The sequence below is a fragment of the Salmo trutta genome, chromosome 31, assembly GCF_901001165.1.
Source record: "Salmo trutta chromosome 31, fSalTru1.1, whole genome shotgun sequence".
Taxonomy (NCBI): Eukaryota; Metazoa; Chordata; class Actinopteri; order Salmoniformes; family Salmonidae; genus Salmo; species Salmo trutta.
Window position 1 is genome coordinate 19,092,676 of NC_042987.1, and position 21,458 is coordinate 19,114,133.

At 42.3% G+C, this 21,458-nt stretch overlaps 1 long non-coding RNA gene and 1 pseudogene across 2 annotated transcripts; one reads left to right on the plus strand and one right to left on the minus strand.

The window, feature by feature from the left end:
* Positions 1–7,185: 7,185 nt before the first annotated feature.
* On the minus strand, positions 7,186–9,308 carry LOC115169244 (uncharacterized). 2 transcript variants are annotated; one of them, XR_003870820.1, is made up of 3 exons: positions 8,861–9,308; positions 8,601–8,750; positions 7,186–8,324 (listed from the first exon to the last, which is right to left on the minus strand). It is a non-coding gene; the product is annotated as an uncharacterized LOC115169244 (long non-coding RNA). The 2 variants fall into 2 exon arrangements; XR_003870821.1 differs by having other exon boundaries at positions 8,591–8,750.
* Positions 9,309–14,229: 4,921 nt separating this feature from the next.
* On the plus strand, positions 14,230–19,435 carry LOC115169187 (myosin-6-like; annotated as a pseudogene).
* The last annotated feature ends 2,023 nt before the right edge of the window (positions 19,436–21,458 follow it).

Below are 21,458 nucleotides of genomic sequence, written 5' to 3' on the forward strand. Positions count from 1 at the left end.
TTACTCCACAATACCAACCTAAATGACAGAGTGAAAAGAAGGAAGCCTGTACAGAATAACAACATTTCAAAACAGGCTTCTGTTTGCAATAAGGTACTAAAGTAAAACTGCAAAAAATGTGGCAATGAAATTAACTTTATGTCCTAAATACAAAGTGTTATGTTTGGGGCAAATGCAACGCAACACATCACTGATTACCACTCTTCCTATATTCAAGCATGGTGGTGGCTGCATCATGTATTCTTGTCAAATCAAAATATATTTTAGATTTTGGATTCTTCAAAGTAGCCGCCCTTTGCTTTGATGACAGCTTTGCACACTCTTGGCATTCTCTCAACCAGCTTCATGAGGTAGTCACCTGGAATGCGTTTCAATTAACAGATGTGCCTTGTTAAAAGTTTATTTGAGGAATTTCTTCCTTCTTAATGCGTTTGAGCTAATCAGTTTTGTTGTGACAAAGTAGGGTAGGAGTGGTATACAGAAGATAGCTCTATTTGGTAAAAGATCAAGTCCATATTATGGCAAGAACAGCTCAAATAAGTCAAGAGAAATGACAGTCCATCATTACTTTAAGACATCAGTCAATGCAGAAAATCTCAAGAACTTTGAAAGGTGGGTAGTATATGGGGCTTTGGTGACAAAACGGATGGCACTGTGATAGACTACATCTAATTTGCTGAGTAGAGTGTTGGAGGCTATTTTGTATTTGACATCGCCAAAGTCAAGGATCGGTAGGATAGTCAGTTTTACGAGGGTATGTTTGGCAGCATGAGTGAAGGATGCTTTGTTGGGAGATAGGAAGCCTATTCTAGATGTAATTTTGGATTGGAGATGCTTAATGTGAGTCTGGAAGGAGAGTTTACAATCTAACCAGACACCTAGATATTTGTAGTTGTCCACATATTCTAAGTCAGAACCGTCCAGAGTAGTGATGCTAGACGGGCTGGCAGGTGCGGGCAGCGATCGGTTGAAGAGCATGCATTTAGTTTTACTTGCATTTAAGAGCAGTTGGAGGCCACGGAAGGAGTGTTGTATGGCATTGAAGCTCGTCTGGAGATTTGTTAACACTGTGTCCAAAGAATGGACAGAAGTATACAGAATGGTGTCGTCTGCGTAGAGGTGGATCAGAGAATCACCAGCAGCAAGACCGACATCATTGATGTATACAGAGAAAAGAGTCAGCCTGAGAATTGAACCCTGTGGCGCCCCCATAGAGACTGCCAGAGGTCCGGACAACAGGCCCTCTGATTTGACACACTGAACTCTATCAGAGAAGTAGTTGGTGAACCAGGTGAGGCAGTCATTTGAGAAACCAAGGCTGATGAGTCTGCCGATAAGAATGCGGTGATTGACAGAGTCGAAAGCCTTGGCCAGGTCGATGAAGACGGCTGCACGGTATTGTTTTTTATCGATGGCGGTTATGATGTCGTTTCGAACCTTGAGCGTGGCTGAGGTGCACCCATGACCAGCTCAACCCAATTGGGATGGTTTTGGATGAGTTGGACCGCAGAGTGAAGGAAAAGCTACCAACAAGTACTCAGCATATCTAGGAACTCCTTCAAGACTGTTGGAAAAGCATTCCTCATAAAGCTGGTTGAGAAAATGCCAAGAGTGTGCAAAGCTGTCATCAAGGCAAAGGGTGGATACTTTGAAGAATGTAAAATCTAAAATATATAAAAAAATCTATATATTTGTTTAACACTTTTTTTGGTTACTACATGATTCCATATGTATTATTTCATAGTTTTGATGTCTTCATTATTATTCTACATTGTAGAAAATAGTAAAAATAAAGAAAAACCATTGAATGAGTACGTGTCCAAACTTTTGACTGGTACTGTATGATTTATCTGTAAATAGTTTATTAAAGTAACAACAATTTCCATAAAGATTGTGAAGAATGGTAGTAGCAGATGACTACCTTGTGGGGCTAAGCTGTAGTGTAGTCCGTGCATCGCTCTAGTCATATCTCACGTCATGTAACGAGTGCGCTGAGAGTCGGGAAGCAAGTTCAGGGAGTGAGTGTTTTAATAAATAAAATAAACAATGAACACAAACAATGCACCGATATTGCTAAATTTCGAATACTTCGCCTAATTTCTGTTTATGTGTCAAAACAAGAAATAGAGAATCATTGTACCATCTAAAACGCGGTGAAATATATTTTCCATAACCGAAAATATTATAATTTCAGTTGTTTGAAGCTGGTGTCCAAAACGAAATTTAATCACGGGATGCATAGAAATAGCGCACATAGAATAGGCATTGTTGAATGACTTTATAGCCAGTAAGACATTTTTCGTTTCATTATAATTTAATTCTAAGTCATAGTTTTTTTCTGACCATTATTCCTCCTCCACCAAACTTTTCAGTTGGCACTATACATTTGGCCAGGTAGCGTATTCCTGGCATCTGCCAAACCTAGATTTGTCCGTCGGACTGCCAGATGGCGAAGCATGATTCATTACTTCAAAGAGCACGTTTCCACTGCTCCAGAGTCCAATGGCAGTGAGCTTTACATCACTCCAGCCGAGGCTTGACATTGCGCATGGTGATCTTAGGCTTGTGTGCGGCTATTCAGCCATAGAAACCCATTGCATAAAGTTCCTGATGAACAGTTATTGTGCTGACTGTGCTGAAGTTACTTCCAGAGGCAGTTTGGAACTCAGTGGTGAGTGTTGCAACAGACAATTTTTAGACAATTTTTACGCACTACGTGCTTCAACACTCTACTATCCCATTCTGTGAGTTTGTGTGGCCTACCACTTCACAACTGAGCCATTGTTAATCCTAGAAGTTTCCATTTCACAATAACAGCATTTACAGTTGACCGGGGAAGCTCTAACAGGGCAGAAATTTTACGAACTGACTTGTTGGAAAGGTGGCATCCTATGACGGTGCCACGTTGAAAGTCACTGAGCTCTTCAGTAAGGTCATTCTACTGCCAATGTTTGTCTATGGAGACTGCATGGCTGTGTGCTCTATTTCATACCCAAGTCAGCAACGGGTGTGGCTGAAATAGCTCAATCCACTAATTTCAAGGGATTTCTACATACTTTTGTATATACGGTGCCTTCGAAAAGTATTCAGACCCCTTGACTTTTCCCACATTTTGTTAGGTTACAGCCTTATTCAAAAATTCCTTAAATTGTGTTTTTTTCTCATCAGTGTACACACAATACCCGATAATGACAGGTTTTTACAAATGTTTGCTAATTTATAAAATAAAATAAAAAAAATCACATTTACATAAGTATTCAGACCCTTTACTGAGTACTTGTTGAAGCACCTTTGGCTGTGATTACAGCCTCGAGTCTTCTTGTGTATGACGCTACAAGCTTGGCACACCTGTATTTGGGGAGTTTCTCCCATTTTTCTCTGCAGATCCTCTCAAGCTTTGTCAGGTTGGATGGAGAGCGTTGCTACACAGCTTTTTTCAGGTCTCTCCAAAGATGTTAGATCGGGTTTAAGTCCTGGCTCTGGCTGAGCCACTCAAGGACATTCTGAGACTTGTCCCGAAGCCACTCCTGCGTTGTCTTGGCTGTGTGCTTAGGGTCGTTGTCCCTTTGGAAGGTGAACCTTCTCCCCAGTCTGAAGTCCTGAGTGCTCTGGAGCAGGTTTTCATCAAGGATCTCTCTGTACTTTGCTCCGTTCATCTTTGCCTTGATCCTGACTAGTCTCCCAGTTCCTGCCGCTGACAAACATCCCCACAGCATGATGCTGCCACCACCATGCTTCACCGTAGGGATGGTGCGAGATTTCCTCCAGACGTGAGTTCAATCTTAGTTTCATTAGACCAGAGAATCTTGTTTCTCATAGTCTTAGTCTCTTTAGGTGCCTTTTGTCAAACTCCAAGCGGGCTGTCCTGTGTCTTTTACTGAGGAGTGACTTCTGTCTAGTCACTCTACCATAAAGTCCTAATTGGTGGAGTGCTGCAGAGATGGTTGTCCTTCTGGAAGGTTCTCCTATCTCCACAGAGGAACTCTAGAGCTCTGTCAGAGTGACCATCGGGTTCTTGGTCAGCTCCCTGACCAAGGCCCTTCTCCCCCGATTGCTCAGTTTGGCCGGACGGCCAGCTCTAGGAAGAGTCTTGGTGGTTCCAGACTTCTTCCATTTAAGAATGATGGAGGCCACTGTGTTCTTGGGGACCTTCAATGCTGCAGGCCTTTTTTGGTACCGTTCCCCAGATCTGTGCCTCGACACAATCCTGTCTTGGTGCTCTACGAACAATTCCTTCGATCTCATGGTTTGGTTTTTGCTCTGTCATGTGGGACCTTACGTGGGACCTTTATATAGACAAGTGTGTGCCTTCCCAAATCATGTCCAATCAATTGAATTTACCACAGGTGGACTCCAATCATGTTGTAGAAACATCTCAAGGATGATCAATGGAAAAGGAAGCACATGAGCTCAATTTTGAGTCTCATAGCAAAGGGTCTCAATACTTATGTAAATAAGGTATTTCTGTTTTTTATTTTTAAATGTGGAAAAAGTCAAGGGGTCTGAATACTTTCCAAAGACACTGTAAGTGTAGTCAAATTACATTCTGTATAGCCTGAACGATCATTAAAATATAGGTAACCCCATTGACAGAAAGGCAACACAAGCATTTAGAAAACATTTTATGTAGTAAAATATCAAAATACATTAAGTTTTAATTTATGTTGATTTCCATTTCCACAATTTAAAAAAAAAAGATTATCTATGTTTTGGTTTAAAAATATATATATATTTTTTTAATTGGCTGGTCAAAAAGCCACTATTTTCGGAATATGACCCATGCACCCTTTCTCCTTCACTACTTAACAGAGTTGAGCGGCTTGATGTCCTTACAATTTTTCAATCACCATGCTAGAATAACTAGGCCTCTTAAATAGGCCTATATTGATGTGGCATCACTGCTACTATGTGGTCAAAAGCTGCATTACACATGATCATTAAATTGCATGTGGGTATGTTTTGAAAGCAGAGCTCGTGAATTTCTGGATGCAGTATTCTTGTCATTGTGTCAGCAATCTAGAATATGTAGAATGCCACTTGTTTCTTAATGGCTCCTGCATCCAAAATATTTACCCTGGGCTCCAGCCTTATGTCTCCCTTGGTATTAATGGATGTCTCACTGTCGTTATCCCAAGCTGTTCTATTACTAAGCCTGTGACTTTTTCCTGTCTCTTTGTTTTCATCTGACACTTACTAAATTGTTCTATGTTCACAGAAAGAATGAATGCCCAAAAGGTCTATAAGGGAATTGAGACAACAGAGAGAGAGATAAAAAAAACAAAAAAAAAACATCTAATCAAAAATATGGTGTATTCGGGATGTTAAATTTCAACTTTGTATCCATAAATTGGGCCACAAACATACAGTACCTTGAGGAACACATCACTGTAAAAAATATAAGCATAAATATGACCAGTATAATTCTCCAAATAAATAACTTTGCTTATCCAACAACTATCCTGTCCTTGGTGATGACCAAAAACAATTCATGTATTTGTCTCTCTGTGCCTCTGAGAATAGAACATTCAGCAGTGGGACTGGAATTTACCTCTGATCCCCTGGTTAGGCTCTGACTGAAAATACAAACAGCTGCACTGCTGAATGCGGTCAGTCCTTTTCAACTCCCCTAAGTCCTCTCAGATGAGGACACAGAAGGCAACGAGAGGAGATGATAAGGCAGACATGTGGCATGTCATTCCCACAGGAGTCAGGACGCATGCAGACGCTTCTGGTAGTTGAGCTCACACGCAACTTTGAAGAGGACATGCCAAAGTGCGTTGAACATACCTTTAACGGCTATTTACATAAATAATGACTGACAAGTTGTTAAAAAAATCATATTTCAAAATTATTTTCAAAATCAAGTACCTACTTGACTTGCAGGGGGACATGCACTATCCTATGGCTATTCTAAAACTGAAGTCTGGGCATGTTCGAGCGGATCACTTTTGTCAAGTCGGTGCCGTTCAAAGTGTGTTGCATTATGGGAAGAAAAAAAATCGGACTTGCACCTACATTTCAACTGCATGTACTTGGCAAAAAACATGTGATGAAAGTTCATGAAGTTTTGACTGCAAGTTTCTGCAGTTGTACTTCAACAACTTCATCGTGCAGCCATGGCCTGCATTGTGGGGAGGCACTATTTGTCAACCTTTCATTAGGGTGTTTTTGTTTGGCCCACACAAACAAATGTGGCCAAAGACGTGACTGAAACAGGAGACAACTTTGCCGTAATTCTAAAGCTTCAGAGTATACAAATGAAAGTTACATTTGAGACCTCTCTCTAACCAATATTGTTGAAACGTTCGTTTTCAGTTCTTGAGTGTGTGATATGCGGGTATAGAAATGTTTATTTCAATGTTTTTACAGAATTTATTTTATAAAAACCAGCAGCTATGTTGACACTGCCATGTTGATCTGGGCCTTGCTTTTGGAAAACCACTACAGTGTCTGACTTTCGGCTGTCGCAGATGCACCTACCCCAACTTCACTCACCGACTTTCGTCTACAGTCGGCTTCATTAGGCTTACCGCTCGACATGCCCATTCTTGTCTCAATAACAACTATCTAGGGTGAAATTGTCATTGTTTGGATTCGATTAAGCTGGCCTGGGCGCCAGGATAGGCCTAGTTTTGCACCGGGTGAAAAGTGATTGCATAAATTTTGGAACCGGTCTGTCGCCGGGCATTAGCCGGGTGCCCTGTTCTGTAAAGCCCCGTTCTGGAAGTCAGCTCAAAACAATAGTGACTTAGATTAAGCACGTGGAGTAATGAGTACACTGTAAAAAAAAATTACTGTAGAAATTACATTAAATTAAGAGCAAAAAATGTTTCCTGTAAAACAGTGATTAACAACATGTTGCTGTAGATGAACTACAAAAACTTACCGTTTATAATTAACAGCAATTTGCTGTATTTTTACAGTACCTGTACACCTTTATAATTGCAATATATTAATGTGCTTTCTATTTTACATTACTTGTATCTATGACATTTACAGGATTTACTTGGCAACTCGAATTGCCGTTAAATTACCATTATTTATTTTCCAGTATTTTTGCTGTAAAACTAGTTCTGTTGAATGCGATTTTACAGTAACATGACATTTACAGATAAAATATGCCAATAGTACTGTAAACTTCTAAAACATTTGCATTACCAAAACAAGTAAACACAATACAAATAATATGTTCTTAAGCATGGTTTAATGTAAACAAACCAAAAAAGTGACAAACACTTTCAATAAGCTCCCATAGTACAACTTCACCATTGCTAGGTGGGAAATGCCAATAAACTGTAGCCAAATGGGCTGCATCATAAATGCCTCAATGACAAACCTACACCTTTCCCCTAGCACCTATCAAAAAGTGTACATTTTTAAATTATTCATTAGGACAAAATACAATTGTTAATCTTAACAGTATTGGTATGATATTCTAGCTTGTATGTGACATAAACAAATACTGATAGTTTGTCACAAGGCTATTCTGCATTCAGATACAAAGCCATTTCTTTTTCAACAAAAAGGTTTCAAATGTATCAATTTTCAAAATATATCAACGTCCTGAATAAGGTGCATGTTTATAACTGTTCCAGCATAGAAAGTGACAATTACAGATAAGAAAAGCACTCGTATACTGTACATATCTTAGCTTTTGAAATAAAAATAACTTTTCACACACAGGTAACTCAAAAATCACTTTGAGCTAAAAAAAATTTTTAATCTTGTTTCCTGCTAAGAGGGGTAGTAGGCCTGCTCTCTGCCTGGCCTTATCTTAGGTTTGTCATTACCTTCACTCCCAGGTTAAACACAGAGTATGTCATTTTGGGAAGGGTAATTAGACTTTATAATTGTGAGATTAAGGTCAGAAAAGATTAATGGATATTTTGTCCTATTCCCAGATTTCTAATCTTCCCAAAACTACATGCTCAAGCTTTAATAAAGGTTGCCTACTCAAGTTGAGTAAATGCCAGACATTTCCAAACATCCAAAGTAGCATTACTTCCTCAACAATGTGTCAATTTCAGGGCATACTGGATAATTTTCAAACACTTGAAAACACTTTTGTGTTTAACACAAAAAAAGAGCCAACCCCAGTGACAAACCAAACTTACTTGAGCAGGTCACAATTGACAAAAATAAATTAAATGTATGGCCAATAGGAACTAGCCTATAGCTTTTCTAAGTCCATTATCTTCCTGAGCAGAGTACAGACACGTACATTCATTGTGTGGCTCTTCTCCACTATCTTTCCGCTTTTCTTGCTGATGACCTCTGCTGTGGTGGTCTTCGAGCCAGTGGATGCATTGATTCCAGCAAAACATCTGTGAAAACAAAGAGCACACACATTTTTAAAAGATGATTAGGTCCCCTGATGTCTTCAATAGTGTCTGAAGTGTGTTGCATTACATCTGTACATTGTCCCCAGCTCAAATAATGACTTCGCTATGTGTTTACACTCTGACAAAGGAGCCTTTCAAACTTATCAACATATATTGATTCAATTAACCTGCCAAACCAAGCTGTGACACTAAATTCCTCAGTTTAAAGCCCCCGACCCGAAAGGAATTTTCCCAAGGAAGAAGCATACCTTTGTTTACCTTTGGATGAACTTTAGGGTGCGTGAAGCCTCCTCTTGGTATTGCAGATTGTAGGTGTAGAATGAGGCAAAAAAAGCTGAGTGGACCGACATTACCACCTCTATCTCAATGCTCATCATCCATTTCATCATCATCCAGTCATTATGTCCCCTGAAATCAGATCACTTACATGTTTCACAATTACTTCTGTGAAACTTTGCGATTGTAAGGCCCTGTCTAAAAACAATTACTCACACAGAAAGTCTTATTGGATACATTACCTTGAACAATCAGTCTTCTAAAATACATAGAAAATTATTATCTTATGCATAAGATGCAGATGAATGTAAAACATCGGCCTGTAGAAGGAGTGCATCTGTCCTTTCTTTGAAATGGGCCATCAGCAGGAGGACAACACAATGGCTAAATGCAGTCACTCCACCCTTTTCAAACTTGACAGGATGTGCCGAACTTCTTCATTTGTTGGTTTGTACAGGAAGTATTGTATGATAATCTTTCCTTTTTCTGCCATCGTTGCATCAGTTTTTTCCAGGATTGAGACATCTTTCAGTAACTTGAAGTGGTTGTAGAGTTCCTTCTGTGTGAAAAGGTATGGCCACCTATTCCTCAGCTCGGCTATCTTAGGAGCTGGGCTAGCGTTGATGGCACAGCGCTGTAAGTAAAATGTTGCTTGCATGAGCTGCGAGAGTTGTCCTCTGTCACCTCCTGTAGGCCCTTCTTTGGAATGAAGCTGCTTCATTTCCTTATGCTTTGCATCCAAAGTTTCTTCCGTTTCTTCTGTGGGAAAGTCAGGTTGCCATCTTACACAGCCGTATTTGTCATTTGGCCCTCTTGCACTGACTACAGTCAATGAGCCTGAGAGTGTTTCTCTTTTTTAGCCGTACCAGAGGATTATCACGATTCTTATGCTCAACGCGTGTTTTCATCTGGTTTAACAGTGATCCATAGCCACTCCCAATTGTAGACCCATCTTTCATTGTATCAGCAAAGCTTTTCGGGTACTGTTGTACCATCCTCTTGGCTATTGTACGGCAATCTGCTCTGGTTGGATTAGGTTCAATAACTCTCATTGCACCTACTGTAATTCTCACCATCTCTCTTCGTTCTCCAGGGGTTGGCAGTGTGCCTCTGGCGATGGCTGATGCACATTTTGCCCCAAGGGACAGTGAAGTTCTCCGGCCAGATGTCCAGGTCTACAGTACTGGTCGTATTCATTGTTGACCGGGTTGTGCTGGATGTGGAGGATGACTGTGAAGGGGAAGGGCTTAATGGCTCAAATGTTGATATATCCTTGATGGCACCAGCTGTGTCACTCCTTGGAAGTAAAATAGTTGCTCAACTAAAGTAATACAATTTAAAGTAATACAATTCCAAACATTTCCTCTCAACTGTACAGTACTTGTAAATCTTTTAGCAAAATATAATACCTTCAAATCTCCATGCATTAAGCAGCTTCCGGCATTGTATTGGTCTGATGTGCTCCTGTACAGTAGGTCTTCTTCTTTAAGAAATTGCAGGTCTGGCTTTCCCTCTACAACCACCTCTGATTCAGAGGATTGGGTTAAATGTGGAAGACACATTTCGGTTGAATACATTCAGTTGGACAACTGACTTGGTATCCCCCTTTCCCTTGTCCTGGAGGGATGAACGTGGTCTCCTCAGGCAAATCTGGTAGCACTGACAATACTGCCTCTCCTATTTCCTCTACTAGCGCTGTCATGGCTCTACAACAAAAGGAAAGAATGATGAAGGATCGTCATTGATTTGCCACATACCTTGTACTCTACTAAGGAGTAATAATCAAGAAGGTCTTCATGCAGATCAAGTTTGAGTCCTGGGCTACTCCTGTTAGGCAGTGAATACCTAAATCAGCTAGCTGCACAGCCTGCTGCCTCTCTAAAACAGAATGAACAGAAGAGTAGCAATGGACCTGGATCACCTTCATCTCACCCATTTGCAATCCATCCTCATCTTTCCCCATCACAACATACATTATCTTTCTGTACTTTGTGCCTTTGACAGTGATATCATTTGAAACGGCTGTGTTGTCAGATTTGAAGTGAAATACAGCGACTGAATCTTCAATCTTCTTGTTGTAATCACTGGCATAAAAGTCAGTTCAGTTTTCTACCTGAAATAAACTGCCAGCACTTAAATAGACTTGGAACAGTTGGTGACTCTCTGCTAGAGTCCCACATATATTCTTAAAGTTGTGCAATTTCCGTGCACACTGCTTGAAGTAAGTATGCATACTTTCGAACCTCAAAGTCCAGAGTGAAATTAGTGGCCGAACCTGACAATAAGTGTGGTAATGGCAGAGATAATGGTGCTTTGGCTTGAGGGGTTTGTCTGGATAACAGTGTCTGCTAAATTATTTAAATGTAATGTAAATATATTGGTTCTGGTGGACCATGGTGGATCGGACCCAACCAAATTTTATGAGAGCGATCAACAAACCGACTCATATTTATATTTTAGTCATTTAGCAAACGCTCTTATCCAGAACAATTTACAGCTAGTGCATCCATTAAGGTAGCTAGGTGAGGCAACCTGTCAAGCCCTGACCTTAGAGAGACGTTTTATTCCTCTATTTGTTAGGTCAGGGTGTGATGTGGGGTGGGCATTATATGTTGTATATTTCTTTGTTGTGACCGAGTAGGGTTCTGTAACGGCTGTCTTCGTGAAGAGAGGACCAAGGCGCAGCGGGTTGCATGTTCATCATTATTATTTATTAAATAAATGTGAACACGGAAAAAACAATAAACAAAGAGAACGACAGACGACAGTTTCACAGGCTACGACAACTAGCAGTGCGAAATACAACCTAGAACATACCCAACACCCAGAACTAACAAATCACACACCCTAAACGCAACCAACCACCCCGAACCAACCAAAACAAATACCCTCTGCCACGTCCTGACCAAACTACAATACAAATAATACCTAAACTGGTCAGGACGTGACAGTACCCCCACCCCTAAAGGTGCAGACCCCGGATGCACCTAAAAAAAAAAAAAGAAATAAACTCCTAACTAAAGGGAGGGAAGGGAGGGTGGCTGCCGTCAACGACGGCACCTGTGCTACACCCCCCCTCCCCAACCCACCTATACTGGAGGTGGCTCAGGTTCTGGCCTACTGTCCTCCAGACTGTAGGCAGGCTTTCTTGACTCCGGACCGTAGGCAGATTCACTTGGTTCCGGGCCGTAGGCAGACTCATTTGGTTCCGAGCTGTAGGCAGACTCACATAGTTCAAAGTTATAGTAAACTTCATTCTGATCCGGACCGCAGGCAGACTCACTCGGTTCCGGATCGCGGGCAGACTCACTCGGTTCCGGGTCGCGGGCAGACTCACTCGGTTCCGGGTCGCGGGCAGACTCACTCGGTTCCGGGTCGCGGGCAGACTCACTCGGTTCCGGGTCGCAGGCAGACTCACTCGGTTCCGGGTCGAAGGCAGACTCCCCTGGATCCGGACAGTGGGCCGTCTCACCTGGTTCCGGACACTCTGGACGAGGCACTGTTGCCGGATACTCTGGACGAGGCACTGTTGCCGGACACTCTGGACGAGGCACTGTTGCCGGACACTCTGGACGAGGCACTGTTGCCGGACACTCTGGACGAGGCACTGTTGCCGGACACTCTGGACGAGGCACTGTTGCCGGACACTCTGGACGAGGCACTGTTGCCGGACTCTCTGGCCTGGTCTGACGCACTGGAAGCCTGATGCGTGGGGCTGGTAGTGGAGGTACCAGCCTGGGGACACACACCTCCGGGCTAATGCGGGGAGCAGGAACCGGCCGAGTTGGAGTGGGCTGACGCACTGGAAGCCTGATGCGTGGTGCTGGAAGCGTCAGTTTGGGGACACGCACCTCTGGGCTAGTGCGGGGAGCGGGAACAGGCTGAGTTGGACTGGGCTGACTCACTGGAAGCTTGATGCGTGGTGCTGGTATTGGACGTGCAAGCCTGGAGACACGCACCTCAGGGCTAATGCGGGGAGCAGGAACCGGCCGAGTTGGAGTGGGCTGACGCACTGATGTTGGTACTGGACGTGCCAGCCTGGAGACACGCACCTCAAGGCTAGTGCGTGTAGCGGGAAACACTGGACCGTAGAGGCGCACTGGCGGTCTCGAGCGCGGGACTGGCATCACCCCTCCTGGCTGGATGCCCGCTTTCCCCTGGCACATGCGGAGCGCTGGTACTGCTCATACCGGCCTGAAAATACCCGGCCTCGTCACAGCACCCATCACCCCAAAGCACGGGACCTGTCCAGTCAATGGTTGTTTGGAAAAAAACACGGGGATTTGGCTTGGGACTTAATCCTCGCCCAGCCAACCTACCCGTGTGCCCCCCCCAAAAAAATTATTGCGGTTGCCTCTCCGGCTTCCTCGCCAGCCGTGTTCCCCAGTAGCGATTCCGGTCCTCCCCAGACTTCCTCCATGGGCCCTCTCCGGCCAGAATCTCCTCCCAAGTCCATGACTCACGATATTCCACCTGTTGTTCCCTCCTCCGCTGCTTGGTCCATTGTTGGTGGGTAGTTCTGTAACGGCTGTCTTCGTGAAGAGAGGACCAAGGCGCAGCGGGTTGCATGTTCATCATTATTATTTATTAAATAAATGTGAACACGGAAAAAACAATAAACAAAGAGAACGACAGACGACAGTTTCACAGGCTACGACAACTAGCAGTGCGAAATACAACCTAGAACATACCCAACACCCAGAACTAACAAATCACACACCCTAAACGCAACCAACCACCCCGAACCAACCAAAACAAATACCCTCTGCCACGTCCTGACCAAACTACAATACAAATAATACCTAAACTGGTCAGGACGTGACAGGTTCCCAATCAGAGGCAGCTGTCTATCGTTGTCTCTGATTGGGAATCATACTTAGGAAGCCTTTTCCCGCCTGTGTTTTGTGGGTAGTTATTTTCTGTTTAGCTTATGTGCCTGACGGAACTGTGCGTTTTCGTTTTTCCCCTTTTGTTATTTTGTTTGAGTGTTTCTTGAAAGTAAATATCATGAACACTTACCACGCTGCGTTTTGGTCCACTTCTCCTTCAACTACAAACGACAAGGGTTACACAACCACATATCACAGTCTTAGTAGGTCATAAAAAGCCTTTAAAGATACATGTCTTTTAGCACTCAGCAGAAATGAAGAGTGTTCCGCCAAAACGGCACTCTTTCTGATGTGTATCTCGGCTAATTGTCATGTAGAAATGAAAATGAAAGCCCATGTGATAAAACGTCAAAGGTATAAAAAAGGTAGCAAATATGTGGCAAGCTGTGTGTCTGTTTCCACTGCGCAGGCAAATGTCCAGCATAGTAATGTTGGACATCATGTATGCACCAACTGTACTGACAGCTGGAATCTGCATTTTAAATAGTAAATATTATTTTGTGAAATAACTTGGGTAAAGACAGTTTATTGCAAAATACACTGATATCTTCAAGTTTGATTATTTGAATTGTGAAAAATGTCCATACAGTCAATATTATTCAACCCTAATGTGATACATTTCTACATTTGACAAAAATATATTTCTGGATACTTGTCCACCTTTTGATACCAGCATTATAAACCAGCAGGCATACAGTATGTGATCAAGACATCAGTCTATGATGGCTGGCAACGAGCACTCTGCTGGCAGGCTGCCCTCCAAAGTGATGGCGTGGTTCTGCCAGAAAGAACATCCTTTCCATCTGTCCTGCATCGTCCGCTACAAGTAGGCCGTATGATTTTGCTTGCTCTGGACTCCAGGGAAGTGACATATCCCTAGTTGATGATATAGGCTGATAACATGAATGACTTTCAGCTCCAAATGCTGCTGTAAAACGCATTGTATTTCTGTAACCTATCTTGCTTTTTGAAAATGCATCATTGTTTATGGCTGTAATGATAGGCTACATTTGCGCAGCAATTGTGCAAGCATGTTTGCATGTGCAGTGTGGGGGGGGGGGGGGGGGGGTCGCAAGTTTTGTAACTCTGGATTGTGGAAACAAATGGGCTTGGGAGGTATATAGGAATGGTGGGCTACAGTATTAATTACAATTTTCTATTTTGACTGGAATTGTTTTGGTCGTTGTTAATAAGTGCAGCATTTATTCCTGTTCAAAATATTTTTTCTAAAATGATTTACTCATCAGATTGTGCTACTTTCCCTTCTTCTTGCAATAATTGCTCAAAGAGTCTGTGACTGTGGTTGCGGGAACTTTGCCCCAAAAGGTCTGTGCATGGCCCGGGTCGGCAAGCACAGTGAGCATGATTGGCTTATGAAGAGTTCATGCCTGGTGTTCTAAGCAGATAACACTGAGGCAAGTGTTAATTTAAAGTTATTGCTCCCTTAGCTCTGCTATCATTGGACGAGTGAGAGTCAAGATTGTATTTCCTATGTAGCATTTCAGAGAGGAATGGGAATGTTCCAAATCACATTGCTATAAATAATGTAGAGTCATAATAACAAGATCATAGCAACACTTTAACGCAAGTGTATGTGTTGGATCAGCTAGGTGATTCAATCAGTCAATGGGACCTCTTCAAAACAAATAGTTGGATGAGTGATAATGAGGATTTACACCAGCACTGTCACATGCACCTTCAGCTGTGAATGCGGCCATCCCTGCCGTTCCCCTTGGGTTGAGACAGATGGAGATATAGAAAGGTGGATGGGCCAAAATGAGACTTATATTAAACCCTAGATAACAAAGAAGATGAAAAGAGCAATACTGACAGTGACAGATGAAGTGTTGGGGATAGTAATGAGTGCTTGTATATGTGTGACTCACAGCATAGACATCTGCATTTTCCTGGATATTATCTCATACAATCACAATGGAGCTGTGGAATGCTGGCCAAGGGAGGTAGACAGACAACAATGCACTCCTCTGGGCAAGAGTGGCATGTCCCTCTGGAGTCAGGAGTAGTTTGTGTCTCAGTGGGTGATTGTGAGGTTTGTGCGTGTGTTTGTTTTGTGCGTAGGAGGGGTCATGGGTTACAGTGTCCTTGGCCTTTGAGGGCAGGGCCTACAGAGGTTATATATTTGATCTTCGCTATTGCAGGAATACAGTTCTGAAGCATCCTTCCTTATCCACCTCTTAGCAGTGTTCAAGGTAAATTAACACTCCATACACTTTTATCGTGTGATTATTGTTACATACATCGAAATCTAATTGTATGATTTATTGCTATGCTTTTGACAAAGGATTAGTGATGTAATGAGACACGGGAATGTATGGTGGAAATGCTGAAGACGTTTGTCCAGGCGTCCGTCACCAGCCGCGAAGGCGACTCGGTCACTGTGCAGACCAGTGGCAGTCAGTGCCGTTTAAGATGAGGGAGGACAATTTTTTCTCATGAGCATGGCCTTATTTCTATTACAGCATATTGGATGACTCATTTATATTTCATTCACCCAGTTCAATGTAACAGCGATGGGTTTAGGCTACTACATGATACTCAAATGTTCCTATACCCATCACGAGGTTGCTACAACCTAGCCTATGAATGAAAGTTTACAACGTAGAATGCACACAGGTTGAGAGACAAATTTGAGGTGACAGACAGTGACATTCAGTACCGCCTTGCACACTCTTGTCTGCATCTAGCTGATATAAGGTGTAATCATTAGTACAACCGTTGCAAAGGAGAGTTTATTGGACAAATTCAGGTAGGTTTATCCCCGTTTAAGAAAAGTTTTTCAACAGAATTGGGGGAACGATCACACATAAACAGAGTTCACTCTCATAACAGCCACGTTGTATTCCTTCTCTTCCCTTGTAGACTTCAGTGCACAACACAACAGCTGTATGTGACGAGGCGAAAAAACCTTTCCAAGCCAAACCACCACACACAGCCTGCATCGTTGTCACCATATTAGTTAAAGTAACATCATAGTCAGCATAGCTAATAGAACTAACGTGTTAGTAAACCTGCTACAATCATGCAGTAAAGTTAGTGTACAGTCAGTAAATAGTTACACCGGCGGGCCCTGGTGGCAATACATTTGTAATACCAAAAGCTTACCTTGACTTGGAAGAGTTCCAGTGTTGTGTTGGAAGGTCATAGCCAGCTAGCTAACATAGCATCCCTCTGTTTGAGCAGGATGTTTCAGTACGCTAAACTAGGTCGCTGCATTTGCTAGCTAAGTAAGTAAAAGTGAGAAAAAAAAGACTCTTGCTTCTTCTTCATTTTGGAAGAAATGAAATTGTTCAAAACTGTTCAACTATTTTCTCTCTTTGAGTCTACTACTCACCACATTTTATACACTGCAGGGCTAGCTAGCTGTAGCTTATGCTTTCAGTGATCCTTTCATTGGGTGGACAACATGTCATTTCATGCTGCAAGAGCTCTGATCGGAGGACGTCCTCTAGCCTGAAGTTGTCATAATTACTGTGTAAGTCAATGGAAGGGGGTGAGAACCATGAGCCTCCTAGGTTTTGTATTGAAGTCAATGTACCCAGAGGACGGAAGCTAGCTGTCCTCCGGCTACACCACGGTGCTACCCTACAGAGTGCTGTTGAGGCTACTGTAGACCTTCTTTGCAAAATAGTGTGTTTTAATCAGTTATTTGGTGACATGATTATATTTAGTATAGTTTTATCTAGAAAGTCTAACTTTTTAAATTTTTTACAATTTAAATTTGTATGAAATTCACTGAGGATGGTCCTCCCATTCCTCCTCTGAGGAGCCTCCACTGGTGCAGACCAAGAATGGGAAGGTCAGTGCTTTACTTCAAGTGACCAAGTTGAACATGAGCCAAGTTGAACTCATGCATACAGTACAAGGTTGATCAGAACAAGGTGTTAAAGTGATGAAGAGGTTAATAACTGTCTACACCATCTAATTTCTCACAGACTGTTTCAAAGGCTCTCAGAGTACGCAAAAGAATCCTCGCAAGTTTGCCGAGATCACTGTGTTTCCAGTGGAGAATCAGGTGCTGGAAAGACGGTGAACACCAAGAGATTCATCCGGTTTGCAAGCATTGCAGCTAGTGGTGGGAAGAAAGATACAGCCGTCCAAAACAAGGTGTTCAATCTGTTATAGGTTTTGCCTGAATATTTTGACGATTGAGTGGTTCTGTATCCAAGTATCTAATTATCAAGGCACAAGGTGAGACCCAAATGCAGACACAGGAGGCAGATGGTTGGAGTCTTACAATGTTTATTAATCCAAAGGGGTAAGCAAGAGAATGGTCGTGTACAGCTAAAAAGGTCAAAACCAGATCAGAGTCCAGGACGTACAGAGTGGCAGACAGGCTCGTGGTCAAGGCAGGCAGAATGGTCAGGCAGGCGGGTACAAAGTCCAGAAACAGGCAAGGGTCAAAACCAGGAGGACTAGAAAAAGGCGAATGAAAAGGCAGGAGAACGGGAAAAACGCTGGTTGACTTGGAAACATACATGATGAACTGGCACAGAGTGACAGGAAACACAGGGATAAATACACTGGGGAAAATAAGTGACACCTGGAGGGGGTGGAGACAATCACAAGGACAAGTGAAACACATCAGGGCGTGACACTAATATGTGTTTCTGTAACATTCTAAGGAAACTAAGGACCAAATCATCCAGGCTAACCCAGCTCTGGAGGTTTATGGTAATGCCAAGACCATCAGAAATAACAACTCCTCAAGATTTGAGTTTCTGATAGATATGATTTATTTAATACAGCATTAATCGCCTGAAAATAAACTAACAAACATTTTATGTTTTAGGCACATTTATCAGGATTAATTTTGACACTTTAGGAAAACTGGCTTCTGCTAAATTGAGACATGTCCAAAGAAAGTGGCTAAAAGAAATGTCATTTTCTAATGTTCTAAATCTCCTTCTTTCCAGACCTTCTGGAAAGTCTTGTCACTTTTGAGCTGAAGGCTGAGAGAGACTACCACATCTTCTATCAGATCTTGTCAAACAAGAAACCTGAATTACTGGGTCACTACCACAATTAGATAACAGTGGTGCATTGACTACATTCATTTGGGTTGTGTAATAATAATGTAATAGCATGTCTACATTTGTCTTTCTATGTCTCTCTTCCCGCTCTCATGGGAATACGAAAACGCTGCTGGTGACAGCTAATCCATATGACTACACCTTCATCTCCCAGGGGGAGACAAGTGTTGTCTATTGATGACGCTGATGTTGGGAACAGATGTGTTACTTTACCATCACTCTGGCCCCTGAATTTAGGTATTACAGTCGTAAATTCTTTGGTTTGGGAAAACAAAGTGTTGTCTTGTTGAATTTCAAGCCAGCTTGTTATGTTGTCAATCCAAAAGATGGATTTATGTTGCATATGTCAAATAAACATTGTAGCCTACCCTGTTCTTGGTTTGAAATAATAATATCCACGATAGCAGAGCATCATTACGTCATGAAATATCGGTGTTGTTTTTTTCAGGACCAATTCTTACTTCTAAATTAATGTGCTTTTCTCATCCTCCACAGAGTGCTTTTGATTTGCTGGGCTTTACTGTGGAGAAGAAAAACTCAGTGTATAAGCTGACTGGTGCCATCATGCACTATGGCAATATGAGGTTCAAGCAGAAACTGTGCGAGGAGCAGGCAGAGGCTGATGGAACGGAATATGAGAGCAGGCTAAAAGCCAAAAGCATAGCATTGGATAGTTCTGTGAATCCATAGGTAAAGCATTACAACTCACTGATTTTCTTTCCCAGGTGCTGACAAAGTGTCATATCTTATGGGCCTGAACTCTGCTGACCTCATAAAGGGTCTCTGTCACCCAAAGGTAAAAGTAGGGAACGAGTGGGTCAAAGGGCAAACTGTCTAAGAGGTGAGTGATGGGATATTTCACACAGGGGAGAGCAACAAGTTGATGATGTGAGATCCTATATAGAGATTAGATAGCATTTTTCCATTCTAACAAACCACTAACTAGCAATTTTTGTTTGCTTATTGTCCTCTGCAGCTTCATGGGTCCCTTGAGCAAGAGAATAAGGTGCGAATGGATCTTGAAAGAGCCAAGAGGAAATGGAGGGAGACTTGAAGTGTCACGGTTGTCGTCGGTGAAGGAGGACCAATACGCAGCAGGTATGTGTATGCTCATCTTGTTAATTTATTACTTCAAAAAATGAACTTACAAAAAGAACAAAAACACGAGAACGAACGACAACAAACAGTCTGGCAAAGCCTAAGCTCAACACAGAACAATCACCCACAAATAACAACCACAAACACACCCTAATATATGGGACACTCAATCAAAGGCAGATAGACAACACCTGCCTTCAACTGAGAGTCCCAACCCCAATCAACACAACATAGAAACACACTCACCAGACTAGACATAGAAATACATAAACATAGACTATAAACCAAAACCCCGGAAATACTAAATCAAACACCCTTTAACCAAACACACCACCCTGAACCACATAAAACAAATACCCTCTGTCACGTCCTGACCAAACTACAATACTAATTAACCCTTATACTGGCCAGGACGTGACATGAAGTTGTCCCAGGAGAGCGTAATGGACCTGGAGAATGACAAACAGCAGCTAGAGGAGTGCCTCAAGAAGTAAGATTTAAGCCATAACAAAATAGTACTATATTACTACTGCAAACAAATGCATAAACATTCATAAGCAATTTGTCTTATCGAGCTACAAATGAAGGATTCCACTGATTACACAAGAAGGACTTTGAAATCGGTAATCTGATCTGTAGGATTGACAATGAACAGGCCATAATAATCCACCATCAAAATAGGTTGAAGGAGCTTCAGGTAATGAAGTACAATGTCCTTTTTAACTCTTCAACCATACATACGGAAGAGGCTCTTGAAAAAGTACTGCTCGAGCCAAGGTGAAGCAAAGAGCAGACTTAGCCAGAGAGCTGGAGGAGATTAGTGAGAGGCTGGAAGTAGATAGAGATCCAGAAACTTTGCAAAGACCTTGAAGAGGCCACTCTGCAGCACTAGGCTACAACTGCCACAGGAAGAAACAAGCTGACAGTGTGGCCAACCTAGGGGAGCAGGTAAACAACCTGCAGAGAGTGAAGCAGAAACTGGAGAAGGTAAAAAGTAACAAAGCTTTTTCCATTTGGTCACTGTTTACCTCTTGAATTTACCTCCTGAAGATTAAATTGGAGAAGTTGAGCAGAACTCTAGAAGACCAAGCCAATTAATACAGGACCAAGTATGAGGAAACCCAAAGATTCCTCAATGACATTACAACTCAGAAAACCTTCAATCTGGTAACGATAGGTAGAATAACTGCTGTCTCTGGATATTGCAATAAAAAAGCTGAATGAGGTTGTTGTGGAAATTCTTACACAGGGACACTCGAAGTCAATCTTAATATACATTTTTGTTTATTGTCAGCACGCTGGAGAGGTTCCAACCAACTCAATGCGCCGTAGTACACGTGTAATGGCTGTCTTTGGAGAGAGTGAACCAAGGTGCAGCGTGGTTAGTGCTCATCATGAATTTGTTGAAGATAGAACACTATAAACACAAAAAACAAGAAACCGACAGCCAAAACAGTTCTGTCAGGTGCAAAACACTAAACAGAAAATATCTACCCACAAAACCCAAAGGAAAAACATGCTGCCTAAGTATGACTCCCAATCAGCAACAACGATGTACAGCTGTTCCTGATTGGGAGCCATACCCGGCCGAAACAAAGCAATCCCCAACATAGAAATACAGACATAGAATGCCCACCCAAATCACACCCTGACCAAACCTAAATAGAGACATAAAAAGGCTCTCTCAGGTCAGGGCGTGACAACATGTCAATCAGGAGCTCTCCTTGGGCAGTCCCAGCAGTTGTCTTATATACACGACTATACACAGACAAGTTATGTTTGCATGATTCAGCATAATTAAT